At 37.1% G+C, this 19944-nt stretch overlaps 1 long non-coding RNA gene across 1 annotated transcript; it reads left to right on the top strand.

Moving 5' to 3' along the window:
• The first annotated feature begins 1348 nt into the window (after nt 1-1348).
• LOC144366393 (uncharacterized) lies at nt 1349-2472 on the top strand. The gene is made up of 2 exons (XR_013425502.1): nt 1349-2203; nt 2363-2472. It is a non-coding gene; the product is annotated as an uncharacterized LOC144366393 (long non-coding RNA).
• The last annotated feature ends 17472 nt before the right edge of the window (nt 2473-19944 follow it).

Genomic DNA, 19944 nt, shown 5'->3' with positions numbered 1-19944 from the left:
ACACGCCTGGAAGGGGACCATGAATGTAAAAAAGAGCACCTCATTATCAGTCTTTCAAGCTGCTAGAGTGAAACTTGAGTCATTGCATATTCCAACATCAAAAACTCTCTTGGATATAGTAAAGAACATCATTATGCACACAGCAATAATATGAGGAAGTTATTAGAGAGAGCTACTAAGAATAAGAGATTGCCAAGGCAGATTCTTAAAATGGATAATAAGTATTCTCATTAATAAGTATTCTGAAATAGCTTTAAGATTTTCCAACTGAAACCGAATTCCTTGGGGTTCTTAACTAGTCAGAGCCATCAACTTTTTCTCCCCTTTTCTGTTTAAATTATTCATATATCTTTACTGACCCATGAAGAATGTTTCTACCTGTATCTATCTAAACACAAGGAGTTTGATTTTGGAATGATTAGTTTAAAGAGGACTTATAGGAAAATGTATGAAATGAGGCTTCTTTTTAAAGACATAGGGAACTGACAAAAGGCTTTTGAATGAAGAATAAGTATATGAAGAAGTCATGTTTTACCATCTTGCTATAATCCTCTAAATTGCCTTCATAATGTAGGAACTTCTAATTGCAGAACATTTAAGAATTATTGCATGTAACCTCAATAAACCTAGTCATTAAAGTTTCTTTTTAGTTGATGGTAATACATTCAGAAATAAACGTATCTGTCATTTTCCCTTGCCGTTTCCATTTACCTCATACAAAGTAATTCAAGTTTTAACAGGGTCTCACATTCTGTGGGTTCAGCCCTAAGAACTGCTCATCTTTAATGGTTTTAGCGCTAATGGTGTAACACCTTCCCCCCTTTCTGGTCTCTGTGTAATTATAAATTTCTCAGTTAATTAGATGAGTTTGCTTTAGTGTAGGTAATAGAACTAATAGTCATTCTTTTGAAAGACTATTAGGTCTGTAAGGAGAAAAAAGGAAGTCCTGATCCCACATTCTGCCCAAAGGAAGGAAATTGTGGTTAGGGGTTCCTATCTTGGGCTACCACCACATGAAGGTATCTGTAGCAAGAATCAGAATCAAAACTAACAAAACAGGAGACATCAGTTGAAAAGGATAAAGACTAAGAAGTGGTCGTGTATTTACTTTTGCCCAGCTGCAAATAAGGGTCAAATTTTTGACAAAAATCAACCAAACTGTTCTCTGAAATTTTAGAAATCAGAGTTTTTCCAGGGGCAGCTGGTGAATTGAGAGGTAACTGGTAGTCAAAGCTTTTCCAGGGCCTGCCCCCACCCTTCTGGCCTGCTAGATTATCCTAGGATGGTTCGCATGCTCCAGGATTAAGGCAGGGCCTGCGCAGCGTCCCCACACAGGAGCCTGGCCCGAACCACTGAGAGGCGGATCTTCCCGCGTCCTAGAGCGGCTCGGAGCCCACGCCCGGCTAGGGTCCCAGCCTACGCCTCGCTGATCCCGTTTCCAAGTCCGCTCTAGATCAGGAATCCGGCGTTCCCAGAAGGGGCGCTTGAGTCCCCACGCTTGCCGGTGACCCTCAGGCGGAGCAGTTTCAGTGGTTTCAGTGTCGGGGAGCGGGGTTCTCTCCTGCTGGGCCCGCGAGGTCTCTGGCGTTTCCCGCGCCCGCCTTTAGCGCTGGTCGCCCTCCAGCTTTGGAAAGGAGCTTCACCTGGGGTGGCCGCGGGCCGAAGCCCGAGCACTGGGCGAACCTGTAGAGGGCCGCCCGAAAAGCCTGACCTGGGAAGTGGAGAAGGCTCAGTCCCAGACCTAGTGCAGTCGCCCTGGGGGCGTCGGACAGGTTGCCAGATGCTGTTCAACCACAGCATCCGGGTTGAACACTTGCCATGGGTTTGTCAAAATTCAGTGAGATAATGAATGGGAATAGCAGCATTTTGGGGTGCTTCTTACGCGCCTGGAGATGTTCATTACTCACCACAGAAGCCCATTCATTCGGTCACTGTGGACCTCGTGTTGTCAGAACTGCAAGGCGCAGCAGATGAACGCCCACCCCTTGATTACTAAAACTGTCGAGGCCACTGACCTTCTGAACGCTTAAGAAGAGAGGTTGGTTGGTGGGAACATGAAAGAGGAGACAGACCTAAAATAATCAACTGCAAAACACATTACTTAATTACAGCCTGAGTGCTTATAGCAGGAAGAGTCCTGCGGCAAGATGAAGATGGGGGAGAGGAGGAAAGGAAAATACTTCCTGAGGATGTAATGTTTCAGGTAAAACCCCAGAGATGAAGCTGACACATCAATCAATGATCTAGGCTTAGGGGATAGCATATATCTGGGAGAATTTGAGCTGGAAAGAGTATTTCGTAAACACCAATAGTTCAACTTTACTTTTTATCCTCTTTCTCTCTCTTTCTCCTCTCCCCTTAGGAGGAACTCCTTTCCATGAAAATAGATAAGTTTGGAAACCTGAAGAAAAGAGGATCATCTTCCATGGTTTCTCGCTGATTTCTAAATAAAATACAAACATGGAATACAAACATGGAAATGTTCTTTATCAAACCAAAGATACATATTCAATTCCACCTTCTATTCTGCTGCACTAGAATTATCAGTCAAGGTTGACTTCTTTTGGGCCCTATCGTTCATCTTCTATCATTCTCGAATCTACAAAAACTGGTCCAAGCATTGCATGTTATGCAATGTGCTGTTTAGCACACTGATTCCTCATATCCCAAGGATCTCTGTGTCTCCAGAACATATTTATTCCTTAACCATTTCCCACCAGCTTATTACAGTAATACTATTATTATAAAGAGTTGCAATTACTAGTGAGTTATAAGAATCCTATCACAATCCAATCCATCATTCATTGGTACTGATTCCTTTTATTCCACTCGTGATTCATTCATCTCTTCCCTTAATCCAGATGTCAACCAGGCATTTGAGAACCATCAGATGATAGAGGGAGAGTGAGTCAACTTCACCCCACTACCTACTTTCTGGCCTCAAAGGAGATTTTGTACATACTCATTTTCTTGTTGCTGTTCACAGTACTGAAATTCTACTTTAGCACCTTCTATACATCAAACCCATAACTTTTTTCTTCTTTTCTGTTTATAGTGAGAAAGTTGCTTTATCAATGTTTTAGTCTGAACCATAAAAGAGATCTAATCATGATAATAAAATAAGCATAGCACTAATTTTATCACAGAAAGGTAGTAATATACTCAGATTAGCTAACAGCTCCTCCTCTTTATTCTAATACCCTGTGAATATGTCCGTGGTTATTTAACACATTGTTTGAAGACAGAGACAGAGTCTTCATCTTAGTTGCTGTGGGAACACACACACACACACACACACACACACACACACAACTGTACTTAGCCCATCATCAACCATTCTCCAGATGATGTGTCATCACCTTGACTTCTTTAGCAAGAATCCAGTTGGCTTGGTTTAGCAAGAATCCCCCTTACCCTTGATATTTCCTCTTAGCAACTTTTCCATCCACTGACCCCTATACTGCTCCTTGGCCATAAATTCCCACTTGCCCATGATCCATTCATAGTTGAGCCCAGTATCCATTCCCCACTGCAAAATTCCATTGCAGTGACCCCTGTACCTATTGCCATGGTCCTGAATAGTTTTCTCCTTTTGTTGTTGTTGTTTTGGTACCAGGGATTGAGCCTAGGGGCACTTATCCCCAGTCCTTTTTATTTTATTTTATTTTTTTATTTTTAAACAGGGTCTTACTAAGTTGCTAGGGCGTTGCTCAATTGCTGAGAATGGCTTTGAACTTGCAATCCTCCTGCCTCAGCCTCCCAGGTTGCTGGGATCATAGGCATGCATCATCGTGCTTGGCATAGTTTTCCTTTAACAAGTGTGTGTGTGTGTGTGTGTGTGTGTGTGTGTGTGTGTGTGTATGTGTGTGTTAGTTAAAGGGATTTTCATGTTCATTGTAGAAAGTTTATTAGTATCTTTGGCCTTTAGCAACTAGATGCCATTACTACTACCTTCACATTCTCTTGTGGCAACCAAAAATGTCTCCAGACAATGTTAAAATTCCCTGTGGAATAAAGTTGTCTGTCATTGAGAAACACTAATTTATTATAATATTATATGGTAGTGTATTGAACATTTTTCTTTTCTTGCTGTTCTGTCTAATGACTATTAAAAAGTCAATGCTAAATCCTTTTCTTTTTTGTTCTAGAAATGGTTAATATCAAATAAGCACTATAATTACATTTTTTAAAATCTATTTATTAGTTTCTGAAATAATGCCACTAGATTAAGTGGAATTTTTATCATCTTAAAATATACCCTCTGCCGGCCATGGTGGCACACATTTGTAATCCCAGTGGCTCTGGAGGCTGAGATAGGAGGATCAGGGGTTCAAAGCCAGCCTCAACAACAGTGAGGCACTAAGCAACTCAGTGAGACCCTGTCTGTAAATAAAATACAAAATAGGGCTGGGGATGTGGCTCAGTGGTTGAGTGTCCTGAGTTCAATCCCCAGTACTCCTCCCCACTGCCCACCACAAATACCCTCATTATGTCTTATGGCTTTATTGCTTAAAGTTTAAAAGTTCACTTTGAGCAAATAAAGCATGAGTTATTTCAAAGCAAAGGTACAGTAGCATTGTGAAAAAAGAGCATTAGGATATAATGCCTTTTTGGATTTGCTAAATGAGTGATTTTGATAATTTCCATGCACAGATATAATGTATTTGGTTGATTTTCTTTTTTATCATTGTAGCCTTTTAAAATATTAGTTATCAAAAGACTTAAAATGGAGACATTCTGACACTAAAAATTCTTGAATATCTTTCAAATGTTAGTTAAAAAGTTTAGGGGAAGTTTTCAGAATCTTACATTTTAGTTAAATAATTTTAATTTTAAATGAAGCACTTTTTAAAAAAGATTGCATAAAAATGTAAGTATGCAGTTTCATGAATGGCTGCAGTAGGAACACCATGCAATCACCAATCTAGGTCAAGAAGTAAAACATCTGTAGAGCTCAAGAAGCCATTGCCCTCCTTGTGCCCATTCCCAGCTACAGCCTCCTGTATCTCCTAAGAACAGTTCTTTTCTGAAATTTGTGGAAAATATTATGTAGTTACTTCCTTATTCTTTTGATTCTTTGATGCAAAAGTGTGCATCAACTTAGAGTTTAATTTCTGAAGTTTATATAAATGGAATTATAAAATATTTAGTCTTTTCTCTCTAGCTCAAAATTATGTTTATAAGATTCATTTGTATCATTATATACATTGTAGTTCATTTATTTTCAATGTTGTATTGTTTTCTATTGTACAAATACATCACTACCGTTGATGAAATTTGGTTGCAGATTTGACCAATGATTAGTCTTAAACATGCCTGCTGGTCCACATGTGCACATCTCTTATGGTTATATAATTTATAAATTGAATTGCTTCATTAAGAAGAACATATTCTTCAACTATTTAGTATGGCAATATACTAAACTGTTATCCCAAGAAGCTTTTAAAATTTATACCTCAAGCATCAGTTTATGAGAGTTCAAAGAACTCTGTATCCTTACCAACACTTGATATTTTTAGTCTTTTTAACATTTAGCTGATTCTAGGAGTTTGTAGTGGCTTTACTTTGTATTTTTCTGATTAATAACTAAGTAGAGCATCTTTTCATGTGTAGAAACGTACTTTCTGTAAGTGTTTGGTCAAGTTTCTTACCTATTTTTCCATTGAGTTTATCTTTAGTCTTTTTCTTAATATTTATTTTGTAGTATTTTCTCAATATGAATTATTTGTGTTCATTTCACTTCATGACCTCCTTCTTTACTTTTTAATTCTCAGGTATTCTAGGTGCTTTGTATTGAATGTATCTCTTATAACATTTAAATGGACTTTGTTTTATAACCTTCTGAAAGTCATTTTGGTTTCATAGGTACTTTTATTGACATGATACTTGTCCCTTCTTATGTTTCCTAGTTTTTATCTTTTAGTATATGATCTATATATTTTTATATTTATATTTTATATTTTTATGTATGTTCCTTCTAAAAATGTAAAAATTTGCATTCTAGGTCATTTTAGACTAGAACCTACTATAACTTTATACATTTCATTCTGTTTCTTTTGAATATATATACAGGCTTATACATGCGTGTATACACACTTTCCCCCGCTATGAGCAATGTCTCCCTGTCTTGGTCCATCTTGTGTTGCTATTACAGAATACTGGAGACAGCAAAATTTACAAGGAACAGAAATATATGTGGCTTAGAGTTCAAGAGAACAAGAAGTCCAAGATGGAGTGGCTGCAACTGGTGAAGGCCTCATCTTGTTCTAAGGTGACAGAAGCCTTTACATGGCAAGAGAATGCATGAGAGAGCAGCAAGAGAATCCTGGCCCTGGTTTTATAACAAACCCACTCTTGTGATAACATTAATCCATTTATGAGGAGCACTTATGGCTTAAATACCTTCTATCAGGCCCCACCTCTCTACCCTGTTTCATTAGGGATTTAGTTTCCAACAATGAACTTTGGAGAACACATTAAAACCACAGCTCCCACTATCTATTTTTCACAGTCTATTCTCTAAAATCTCAGTTTAATTAACTGCATTATTTCTCTATATTTTTCTAATGTCCACTTCAGTATTTTGAAATGTGATTATACATTTATTACTTGATTTGTCAGTTTTAAATGTTAACTTGATAATTTTGGCTATAATATAGAGAAAATCAACATCTTATATACCTCCCCCTTTGAACCCCTTTTTCATCTCAGCTTTTTTGCTGTATTTTTTCCATGCTGTTATAATTTGCAAACTTAATATATTCTATTTAACATAATTTTCATGGTTGTTTTAATCATAATCTTAAGTGCTCTCTACTAGTTTGGCTAGTAGAGATAATATTGGTTTTCCAGTTATTAAGAGGATCCAATTTTTAAAAAACTGAATTGGAACTCATTAAACTTTACTGGGGCTTTAATATATTGCAAAATTGTGCAAGGCATCTGGGAATACAAAGGTCAACAACATTTCCTCTACTTTTTGTTCTCCCAAACTTAGGATAGAGACAAGTGATTTAACTGCAGTGTGATAAGAGGTGTGCCAGAAATAAGAACAAAGTGCTCCTGGATCAGAGAGAGGGTATTTCTAACCCAGGCATGAAGACTGGGCATAGAAGGAGTTTCTAGAGAAAGGTGTAACAGAATTGTGTCTGGAAGTATGAATACAATATGGCCTATTGATGAAGGAGTGAAAGGAATTTCTGGTCTGGACAACAGCAAAGGCAGAAGCATAGGAGAGAATCTGTGTTCAGGGATTTGTAGTAATCCTGAATGTCTGGAACAGGGTACAGGGTGCAAATGGGGAAAAAGAGAAATTATGGGACTATAGAAATAGGCAAAAGAGGATCACAAAGGATATTGGGGAAGAATTTAGGGTTTTATCTGCACAGAACTTAAATTCTCCTCTTAATCATACCAAGAATGAAAACTGGCAGGTCTCAGACTGGGTGAGAAGGAAATTGTTCCTGTTTCAGGTGCTAAAGTCAGTTTGAACTAAACTCGAAGGCATGGAAGTTCCTGGAGCAGTTCCAGAGGAGAAGCCACCCCTGGCCAGACAGGTATTGACCAGAAATGAGGATCTCTGCATGGGTCTGGGCCTGGGCAAGTTTTAACTATGCCCTTTCCTTGAATTTCTAAACCTGCTATCAAGTGTTGTCAAAGTTATGATCTGAACTTGGTTATGCTGTGAGGAATTCAGGAAGGGCTTGTCCTGAGCTTCACAAAGAGATGTAAAGGAGAGAGCAGTACACCTCCTCCTTCATCCCAGGATGACAGAATTCATCTGCAGAAACACGTGCCTACCTGAGGACTCAGTTTGATCTTTCAGGAAGACATGGCAGCCTTAGAGGCTTAGGGGGCACAAGAACCCTGAAAACCTGCTTAAGATACCACAGGGCAGAATGATGAAAGCACTCAGAGGTTGATGAAGGTTCTTGATTTCTAAGAAATAATTGGGATCAAAATTACTATAATTTATACACTAAAAAAGGATGTTTCCTTATTTTATAATCACAGATTGGTACATTCTTAGACAATGGGGTCATATAGTGATCCAGGGAAACAAGGATGAGGTCAAAACTAATGCAGAAGGAGTGATGGAGGATATATTGAGAACAGAAACATCAGCAGAGTGTGGTAACATTTTGAAGTCTGGGCTAGAGATAACTATTTGAAAATTATGATCATAGGAATAAAAGGCAATGAAGACAGATCACCAGAGTGTTAAGAAAGTACTTTATAAAGAGTAAACCATTATCTAAATGTTAGCAAGTAATTTCACATGATAATAAAGCAGTTTTATTAATTTATAAACACATCTCCTGTTTGTGTAAATAGTCTGAATATGTATTATAGACATACGTGTATATATGTGTCTGCATATTTTCTATCTCCTTTTTTTTTCTTTTTGGCTTTGGGATTTAACTCAGGGTACTTACCACTGAGCACATCCCCAGTGCCCCACACACACCCCTTTTTTGAGACAGGGTGTCATTAAGTTATCCAGGGCCTCACCAAGTTACTGAGGCTGGCTTTGAACTTGTGATCCTCCTGTCTCAGCCTCCCAAGTAGCTGGGATTATGAGTATGTGCCACCAGGCCTGGCTATGTTGTCTTTTTTTAATTCAAAGACTTTTTTTTTTTATTTAAGAAATGAAAACTTTTAGCCCATCAAAACTGTTGATACATAGTTTTTGTTCTTTTAGAGGAGAAAACATAGGCATTGTTAGCATTTTGGTTTGAGGGTGGATAATTTTCATGTGGGAGACTATCCTGTGCATTGTAAGCTATATAGAAGTGCTCTGGCATCTCCATGTATTGAATGCTGGTAGCAGCAGCCCCCTACCCCAGTGAAACAAATAGTTTCTAGACATGGCCAAATGTCCCCTAGAGGGCAACACCAACTCTGCTTGAGAACCACAGAGGATTGAGTATACCCATTAAATTTAGTGCTAAATAGGAGATTAAAATAATAGACTCTTTAATGGGATCACCCATTCATCACTGCTGTAATTGTTTCTAATTGCATCTATTTTATACACAATGCTCAGGCATTTGTAAGACGAGCTGAATTTCCTATGGAGCATATCAAAGATAGTATCTGTGGAACAATTAATTTTCATCAAACTGATTCGAAAATTTATCAGTATTCAGATACAGCCCAAGCTGAAGTCTGCCAGGGATTACTTAATAAACTATTTTTTTTCCAGCAAATTAAGAGTTTAAATAAACAACAGGAAGATTTTTTTGATTTGTAAGAAAGAAATTAAAAAAACATTTTTAAGCACTTTTGAGTTACCATATAGATTTTAATAAATTACATACTAAGCAGAAGTTTTGTATTTACTTTGGTGCTGGGGATTGAACCCAAGGCCTTGTGCATCATAAGTATGTGCTGCTCAACCTATACCCCCAATGTATTTTAATTTTAATGTAATTGAATTTACCAATATTTTTCTTTATATATAATATATACATATGCATATAAATATGTCTGATTTCCTCTTTTTTAATTTAAGAAATGGATTTAAGTGAATTTGTTTAGGAGGGCTAATGACATATCATATGTAAACCTATTGCTATGAACTGAATTTTTTTCTCCCACCACCTGACAAATTTTTTTTTGTGTGTGTGGGGCTAGGATTTGAACCCAGGGCTTCAGATGGTGGGGCCTTTGGGAGATAATTATATCATGAAAGTCACACCCTTATTAATTGGATTAGTGCCTCTACAATAAAAATGATCTCTTTCAAGGCAGTATAAGGATGCAAGAAGATGCCATTCCCAAACTGGAAGAGTCCTCTGACCAGACACTGAATGTATAAGCATCCTGACCTTGGATTTCCATGGCTCCAGAACTCCAAGGAATGCCATGTAAGCCATGTTTATACATACTAAGACTTACTGTTCCATCGATTCATTTCTATTAGATAGCTCCTATTTGCCTTTTCATGTCCACTTTTCACTCCACTTTTTCTCCACTCTGGGAAGTTCTTTGTACACAACATTCTTGGCTCCTACTCCTGGGTTGGATTCAGCTCCAGCAGGAGACCAATGATCAGCCAGCAGGAGAAGAGTGAGGTCAGAGTATGATTGATGACTCCTGCCCCAGCTTTGGGTTGGTTATGTCCCTACATTGAAGGTTATTACTTCTCTCAAAGTGATATCACTCTCAGAGTTCTTCTCCTCAATCCTTTGGGCAAAAAGTGATATCAGCTTCTTATAGAATAAAGAATAACATCAGGATTGGACATTAATCATTATTTAAGGATTTGTCTTGAAAAAACAAATAAAGCAATTTTTCTAAGTATGAGACAGTGATATTTTTTACATGTTGCAGAAATTTAGGAGGAATAAAGAAAGTGAAATCTTTATAAAAATTATAATCATGAAGTTATTGTGCAAAAACTATGTGCCTTGCTCTGAGTAGGTGTTTTACATATCTTAGCTTACTTATTCCAGATGATTTTTTTTTTGGAGCAGATTCTATTCTCCCTATTCCACAGGTGGGGCTTTAAAGATGCTTTCTCAAGGTCACAGAGCTATCTAGTAAGTAGTAGAATCAGCACTTTTACCCAGGTCTACCTGATTCCAAAGCTCATGCTATAATCTTCTTACAGTTATGCATACACGATACCATCAAATTAATACTCAAGGAATTATGTTCTTTTAGAAGGTAGTTTCAGTTAAATGACAGGATGTAGTTTCAGAGGTGTTATCTGACTATAGGATCTCAAGAGATTAAGAAATAAAGTAGTAAGGATATAAAGATGGCAGTGGTATACCAGGTATTTGATGAGTCTGGTAATAAAAGGTTGAGGATGACTAGTATCAATTGCAAAATGTGTTCCATTTTCCCACAAATACTATGCCACACGAAGTCTGACTTTTCTCATCCTGTGAAATGCTCAACTGGCCCTCCCTGAGGAGTTCCTCAACATTTTTTTCACTAGTGATGTCCCAGTTTTACAGGAGCTTCTCTTCTCATCTTCATAGGGAGGAAAAAAAAAAAGCTAGACAATGAACTTCTTGGAGACAGAGTATATTCATCTCTGTATTCCGCCCACAGAGCTTAGTATGCTGCGAACTAAACATTGTGATTTGGGCCCTATTTCAGTCTTTCTGCAGGGTTTGTTTATCCTCATTAACATTAATATAGTGACTGTCTTCCAGGTCACCTTGTCCCAGCAACAGAGAAAAAAGATATTTATGTCTGCCATTCTCCTGGCTTTCCTCCTAATAGCTCTCCTACCTAATATTTAAGCACAGACAGGTGCCATTTAACAAAACACTTACAAGAAGGTTGTGGGAATAATCAGCTTTAACCTTGGATTTCAACTTTCAAAAGAGAAATCATTGCTATCACAGGAAACAGAAATTCTCTGAGGATAGTAGTCAAAATGTAAAATGAAGACTAATGCCCAAGTTCATGGTGATCAGGTAAGAGAATTGGGAACTAGGAGCCATTTTCTTCCCTATCTTGGATGAACAGAGACAAGACAAACCTAGATCAGCCTACCTCTGACTATGTCTCATGAGAAAGGTACATAACTGCCTAAAGAAGAAAATGCAGTTTAGCTAACTAAATCTTGCTTTTTTCCCCATATTTCTTTCTTCTTATTATTGGACATATTTTATTTCCTTCAACTCTCATGTTTTGTACTCTTAAAAATCTTAAAACATCTTTTTCATAAGAGTCACATAATAATAGTTTAATGACAATTATTAAATCATGCAACACAATAAGTGTTATTCAGATAATCGGGAAAAGTAAATGTGGGAAAGTGCTGTGAAGACTATAATAAAGTTTATGAGCAAAAGATCACCTACATCTAACTAACAACAAGGAAAGGGGATCGGCAGAATGCAAACAGTACTGATGGCAGACGAATAATAGTGATAACAGTGATAATAATGATAGAGTAAAGCTCCTATTTGAGAATTGAAATAAACAGGAAGCCATTTATTTCTGTTTAAACTTTGGAAATCAAATTAGAAAGATTTAAAAAGTGATTTCCCATAGTATGAGAGAAATGCTCATTTTAGTCTCTGTAATCACATGGCATGATAAGGCAGAGTACTTTTTTTTTTTTTTTTAAGATTTAGGAGACTAAGAACTATAAGGTAAAAGATAGTTCAGGGTGAATTTGAATGTCATTTTCTTGGCAAGATAGAGAATGTGAACTACTTTTAAGTTTAGGGGGAAATTTTACGAGACTGAGAATCTTTCATATTTCCCTTGGCAAGTCAATGAGACATTTTTCCAGATAAATGAGAAATGTGACACTTTGTAATCTGTTTACTTACTATAAGTATTTCTTTCTCTTGAAAGTAATCTATTAAATTTAGATGAAAAGATGTCTCTTCCTAAATAAAGGAGAAGAAAACTTAAAAATAATTCAATCTTATGGTAAAAAAAGCTGGTTAGTTGGTAAAGTTTGCTTGCCAAGAATTATAAAACGTAGTTTAATATAAAATTTCCTTTAAGATTTATTTTGTTCATCTAAAATGTAACTCCATTGACACAAGAATTTTGAATTACAATAGTGACATAATAATAAAATCATCATAACAAAATGGAGATGAAAAGTGAATTCATCCTTTTTAATGTTTTCCATTGACTTGACCTGATCTGATTCTCAATTTTTAGTGAAGAAAAATTAAAAATTAGATCTCTAGACCAAGATTAAACTAAAATAATGTTTCTACTTTGTTTAGAAGATCATTAGCCACTTTAAAATAAGAATATATCAGGTATATAGTGTCTTAGTGAAAACAAATGACTATGTTATCCCAAACTCAGTTAAACAAAAATACCCCTATTTATACAAGTATGCTCTCTTCCCAGAGATTGCAGCCTTTAGCATCTCATAAATCCTAGTTAATTACATGTCAAAACAAAAGGTTAATGATAAGTTTTATATGCTTCCTTTTTTCTATCTAATGAATCAAGATAGCACATGGAAAATGCTAGGAGACTAGAACAGAAATGCACATACCTTAAAATAACTAGTTGAGGTTCTATATGTGAAGAACTTCCCAAACATCAACACTGCCACACAATGGGAAGGGCTGTTCACTCAGTAACCATTTATTGAGCATCAACTATGTTCTGGTCACACTGTGTTAGGTTCTGGGTTGTTTAAGGAACAAAAATACCCATGATAACTCATCTGTTCATCAAGAGCTCATAACCCCAGGGTAGCAAACTTCTGTATTTTTTCTGCTGTCCTTGCAGTTCCTTAAGAAGTACATGACCTCTCAGCTACTGAAGTATAAGTTCCTTAAGGGGTACATGACCCCTTACTTGCTGAAAAAGTTGTCTCTTACTTGAAGGGTTGATTGGGCTGCAGACATCAGGAGTCTCTTCTTGCCAAGGATTTAAAAAAAAAAAAAAACACTATTAAAAGCCAGGTATGGAGGTACACACCTGTAATCCCAGGAACTGGGGAGGGTGAGGCAGGAGGATCACAAGTGTAAGGCCAGCTTCAGCAGCTTAGCAAGCCCCTGTCTCAAAATCAGAATTAAAAAGAGTAGGGATGTAACTCAGTGGTAAAGCACACCTGGGTTCAATCAATCCCCATTACCAAAAAGAAAGAAAGGAAGAAAAGAAGAAAGAAAGGAAGGAAGGAAGGAAGGAAGGAAGGAAGGAAGGAAGGAAGGAAGGAAGGAAGGAAGGAAGAAAGAAAGAAAGAAAGAAAGAAAGAAAGAAAGAAAGAAAGAAAGAAAGAAAGAAAGAAAGAAAGAAAATGAATATTCTCCAAAGTGCTGTGAATGATTGATCTTTTTTTTGAAGGGCACAAGTATGGATCTACCCTAAGTGTAGACTCCATGACAGTGATTCACTCCAGAAAGTTTCCCTTATGGGGAGTTGAGGGAGGAATATATATATTTTATGGAAACATCCTTAGATATAATTGTTTGGCATCAGCAATGAAAAAAAAAATTGGCATTAAAGCAGTACCACCAATAGTAGTGAGCTTAATGGCATCTGAGAAATGAATATGGTTCTGAGTTGGCCACTCCACTGCTTAATCCTTTATGTAAGATGATTGGGCTGTGCAATAATTTTATATGCAGTACCTCTAATCTTTATAACAATTATCTAAGATAAACTTTACAATCTTCATTTTACAAAAGACATTTAATTTCAAAGGTGGGTTGTATTGTCCAGAGTGACAAGGATAAAGCAGCCAGAGCTAATGTTTGAATCCAGATCAGTTGAATCATCAGTCTTCTTAAAAAGATACAAATAATCACCAAGATGTAAGAAATCTTTCAGTTCTACTTTGAACTGAAACAATTGCATAGCATTATTTAGGGGAGTGGGATGCACAAAACATTGGGCCTCCACAGAGTCATACAAGCTCATCTGTCATCTCTCTACAACATTTTTATTTTTATTTTTTGTGCTACTAGAGATTGAACCCAGGGCCTGGCACATATTGTACCAATGACCTATCCCTATCCCTTTTTATTTTGAGACAAGGCTTGCTAATTTTCTCAGGATGGCCTGAATCTTGTCATCTTCCTGCTTTAACCTCCTGAGTAGCTGGGAATTTAGGCATGTGTCACCATGACTAATATATCTACAACTTTTTAAAAGCAGTATGAAAATGTTGATGCTCTATTTTCTGTAGAATACTGAATAAGTGGATTAGTTTCCCTTAATTGGAGTGTGTCTAGCATTTGAAGAGAATATATTGAGGTACCAAAGGAATCAGGCAAATTGATATTCATAATTGGCTATTATTGATGCTACTTATGTTTGTAATATTAGAATATTATAACAACAACACGTTTTGATCAGTCATCACATCAAAAAACTAAACCATTATTTGTTGGTTATGTGCCTTTTGTCCTTTTTGTTAGTGTAGCAGTTAGTCATGCAACCCCCTTTTTCTGTCTCTGACCATCTTGTCTCCAGGCTTGATGGCCTGGCCAGCACATGTAATAATATCTATGATCTGATAATCACATTCTTCCAGAAAATGGGCAGAGCTGCCCATTTTTCTTTGAGTATTTTGTTTACTTCTCATTAAATAATGGCAAAAACTTCACTTTCCATTTCAATAATTTCAGGATCAGTAGGCCTTCCTCCTAAAGTATTCTCTCTCTCTCTCTCTCTCTCTCTCTCTCTCTCTCTCTCTCTCTCTCTCTCTCTCTCCTCTCTCTCTCTCTCTCTTAAATTAATTAATTTTTTTTAGTTGTAGTTGGACATAATACCTTTATTTCACTTATTTGTTTTTTTATGTGGTGCTGAGGATTGAACCCAGGTTCTCGCACAGGTGAGGCCAGACAGAGTTCTACTGCTGAGCCACAACCCCAGGTCCAAGTATTCTCTCTTTATTCCCCTACCTTTTTCATTCCTAAAGCAATCATCCCTTCCACCATTTCATCATAGTCACTTGGTTTCCCCACTAAATTAAAAAGTAAAAGAATGTTTTTCTGTGTAAATGTTTTAAATTTCTTAAAACAAAATGAGCAATTTGGTAGTATTTACTAAGAACTGCAGAATCGCCATATGTCATGGCACTTGCCTGTAATCCCAGCGACTTGGGAGGCTAGGGTAGGAGGAACACAAGTTCAAAGTCAGCCTCAGCAACTTAGTGAGATCCTAAACAACTTAGTGTGACTCTGTCTCCAAAGAAAAACTGAAAAAGGGGCTGGGGATGTGGCTCAGTGGTTAAGCATCTGTGGTATCAAAAAAAAAAAAAAAAAAAAGAGAAAGAAAAAGAAAGAAAGAAAGAAAAGAAAGAAAAAAATGAAGAGCTCCAAATTATTCAACTGTACTGAATCAGTATATTCTATTATGGGAATCTGACCTACTAAATTAAATATTGTGAATTAAGATATTGTTGCTAGCAGAAAAGTTTTCATTATCTAAAATAATAGTAATTGAATAAATATGCTAGAATGTTGGGAAACATGCTAGAATATTATGTAGCTATTAAAAATTTCTGGAATAGTTTTTAATAATATGAGAAAATATTTATGATACTTGTAGTAAGTTGAATGGTGGCTCCAGAAAAGGTATGTCTATGTCCTGATTCCCAGAATCTGTGAAGGTGAGCTTATTTAGACAAAAGGTCTTTTCAGGTACAATTAAATTAAAAATCTTGAGATGGGATCATCTTGGCCTACCAGCTTGGGCCCTAAATCCAATGACAGGTTTTCTTATAAGAGACAGAAGAGGGATTGAAGATGTGCTTTAGTATTAGAAGTCTTGCCTGTCATGCAGCAGGCCCTGAGTTCAGTCCCTAGCACCATAAACACACTCACATATGAAGGGAGAGAGACAGAGAATATACAGGTGCACAGCAAAGCAAATGTGAAGAGGGAGGCAGAGATGACAGTGATGTGGCTGCAAGCTAAGGCCATTGACAAATCATTAGAAACTGGAAGAGCCAAAGAAGGAATCTCTTATGCACCTATCTGCAGAGACAGCAAAGTGGCCCTCCCACACCTTGAGTTCAAACTTGTAGCCTCCAGAACATTGATAAAATAAACTTCTGTTGTTTTAAGCTACAAAGTTCATGGTGATTTGTTCTAGCAAGTCAATATGTTAAGTGAATAAACAAAATCTTGAAAAGTATTTCCATTATAATCTAAACTATGTGAAAAGATGTACGAAAAAACTTAAGAGAAACTCACCAACATGTTGCTAATGCTAGTAGGTGATGAGATCATAGCAGCCTTGTTATGTTCATGCTTATAATTTTTATATCTTCCAAATGTTCTAGAATGAGTATTATTATTATTGGTACTGAGGGTCCCTAATCACTGATCCACAATCCCAGCCTTTTTAAATTTTTTTTTTTTTTTTTTGAGACAGGTTCTCACTAAATTGCTTAGGGCCTCATAAAGTTGCTGAGGCTGGCCTTGAACTTGCCATTCTCCTGCCTCAGCCTCCTGAGTTACTGGGATTACAGGCATGTGCCACTGTGCCCAGCAAGTATTATTTTTGTGTTAAAAGTATATATTCCTTTTTGATTGTGGAAAATCCTATGTATTGATGATGCTAATTGCTGTGTAATTTATGATAGAAAATTTGGAAACGATCTAATCTAATATTTGATAATGTTTAAATAGATACTTGTTTGTTCTTTTGATGGAATTAAGCTGCCACATGAATATTCTCCAGTAATAAAGGAAAGTCTTAGAGTAAGCAGACAACAACAGAGTTTAAGGGGTAAGATTGTGGTCACTAAAACCAGGTTGACTACATTTAAAAAACCTGCTTCTAGTGACTGTGTATCTTGATAATCTCTTTGTTTCTCAGGTTTATCATCTGAAGAATAATAAAATGGACTTAAAGATTATTTGCGAATCAGGAATAGGAAAGATAGTAGAGAGAGCCCCAACATGGCAGTGGGCGAGGAGAGATCAAGTCTCTGACCTCTCCAGCTGCGTGGGCATAGGGAGTCGTAAACTGTCTAAATGCTCTTTGCTCAGGATCACTAGGCAATGCTGAGCTGACGTGGATCTGGGGCCAACAGTTTGGGCCTCTCAGAACACACACACGGAGCCCAAGCCCAGATCGGCTGCATTCAAGCTCCGGTTCGCCTGCTTCTCGTGACTCAGCACTTAGGATCCCGCTGAAATAACTGGTCAGCCCTTCTGAACTTACAGAGGTAAAAGCCAACCGAGCCTTCATAGGCAGTGGCCACAGGATTGAAACGGGGCTTGGGAGAGACAGTCAGGACCCAATGGTACAGAATAGAGGACACAGAGACTAATCCACAAAGCTACAACTATCTTATATTTGATAAAGGAGCTAAAAGCATGCAATGGAGGAAGGATAGCATCTTCAACAAATGGTGTTGGGAAAACTGGAAATCCATATGCAACAAAATGAAACTGAATCCCCTCCTCTCGCCATGCACAAAAGTTAACTCAAAGTGGATCAAGGAGCTAGATATCAAATCAGAGACTCTGCGTCTGATAGAAGAAAAAGTTGGCTCCGATCTACATATTGTGGGGTTGGGCTCCAAATTCCTTAATAGGACACCCATAGCACAAGAGTTAATAGCAAGAATCAACAAATGGGACTTACTTAAACTGAAAAGTTTTTTTCTCAGCAAGAGAAACAATAAGAGAGGTAAATAGGGAGCCTACATCCTGGGAACAAATTTTTACTCCTCACACTTCAGATAGAGCCCTAATATGCAGAGTATATAAAGAACTCAAAAAATTAGACAATAAGTTAACAAATAACCCAATCAACAAATGGGCCAAGGACCTGAACAGACGCTTCTCAGAGGAGGACATACAATCAATCAACAAGTACATGAAAAAATGCTCACCATCTCTAGCAGTCAGAGAAATGCAAATCAAAACCACCCTAAGATACCATCTCACTCCAGTAAGATTGGCAGCCATTATGAAGTCAAACAACAACAAGTGCTGATAGGATGTGGGGAAAAGGGTACACATGTACATTGCTGGTGGGACTGCAAACTGGTGCGGCCAATTTGGAAAGCAGTATGGAGATTCCTGGGAAAGCTGGGAATGGAACCACCATTTGACCCAGCTATTGCCCTTCTCAGACTTTTCCCTGAAGACCTTAAAAGAGCATACTACAGGGATACTGCCACATCGATGTTCATAGCAGCACAATGCACAATTGCTAGACTGTGGAACCAACCCAGATGCCCTTTAATAGATGAATGGATTAAAAAAAATATGGTATTTATACACCATGGAGCATTACGCAGCACTAAAAACCGACAAAATCATGGAATTTGCAAGGAAATGGATGGCACTATAGCAGATTATGCTTAGTGAAGCTAGCCAATCCCTAAAAAACAAATACCAAATGTCTTCTTTGACATAATGAGAGCAACTAAGAACAGAGCAGGGAGGAAGAGCAGGAAGAAAAGATTAACATTAAACAGAGACATGAGGTGGGAAGGAAAGGGAGAGAAAAGGGAAATTGCATGGAAATGGAGGGAGACCCTCATTGTTATACAAAATTACATATAAGAGGTTGTGAGGGGAATGGGAAAATAAAGAAGGAGAGAAATGAATTACAGTAGACGGGGTAGAGAGAGAAGATAGGAGGGAGGATAGTAGAGGATAGGAAAGGTAGCAGAATACAACAGTTACTAATAGGGCATTATGTAAAAATGTGGATGTGTAACCGATATGATTCTGCAATCTGTATTTGGGGTAAAAATGGGAGTTCATAACCCACTTGAATGTATGAAATATGATATGTCAAGAGCTTTGTAATGTTTTGAACAACCAATAAAGAAAAAAAAGGAAAGATAGTAGAATGAAACAGACGTTATTATTGGATGTATGTATGTGACTACATGACCAATATGATCCTGCAACATGTACACACAAAAAATTAGAAATTATATCCCATCTATGCATGATACATCAAAGTGCTTAAAAGCATTCTACTGTCATGTATAACTAGTTAAAACAAAATAAAAATAAAAAATTTTCAAAAAAAGATTATTTGCAAATCAAATGAATAATATCATAATTCTTAATATTCTATGAAGAGTTATTTTTTCACCTTTTACCATTTCTGAAATTGGGCTGTACAAGTGACTGTTGGTGCCATACTAATGCAGAACTGTTGCCACATATGCATGAACTTGACCATTGCTGTTTGTGTGGTTTTCACATTGACTAAATTGTGTACATTTTGGCACTACACAATTTTAATAGAATTGCCCTTTTAAAATGCCTTAAAATTCCATTATGATTCCTCATGGATACATAAGTTATGAAAGGACAAAGACACAGAATTAGGGTAGGGGGTGCTTAAATTTTATATGTGATAAAGCAAACATTTGTTCTTGAAAAAAAAATAGACTTCTATTCCACATATTCATGCAAAGCAGCCTCAAAGAGGAAGCTGTGTTACATTTTGTGGCTGAGATATGAACCTATCATACACCAGCCAATGCCAAGAGAAACTGTGAAATTCCTT

The sequence above is a fragment of the Ictidomys tridecemlineatus genome, chromosome 1, assembly GCF_052094955.1.
Source record: "Ictidomys tridecemlineatus isolate mIctTri1 chromosome 1, mIctTri1.hap1, whole genome shotgun sequence".
NCBI lineage: Eukaryota > Metazoa > Chordata > Mammalia > Rodentia > Sciuridae > Ictidomys > Ictidomys tridecemlineatus.
Note: the sequence above shows the minus strand (reverse complement) of the source record. Positions and strands in the feature narration are given on the sequence as shown.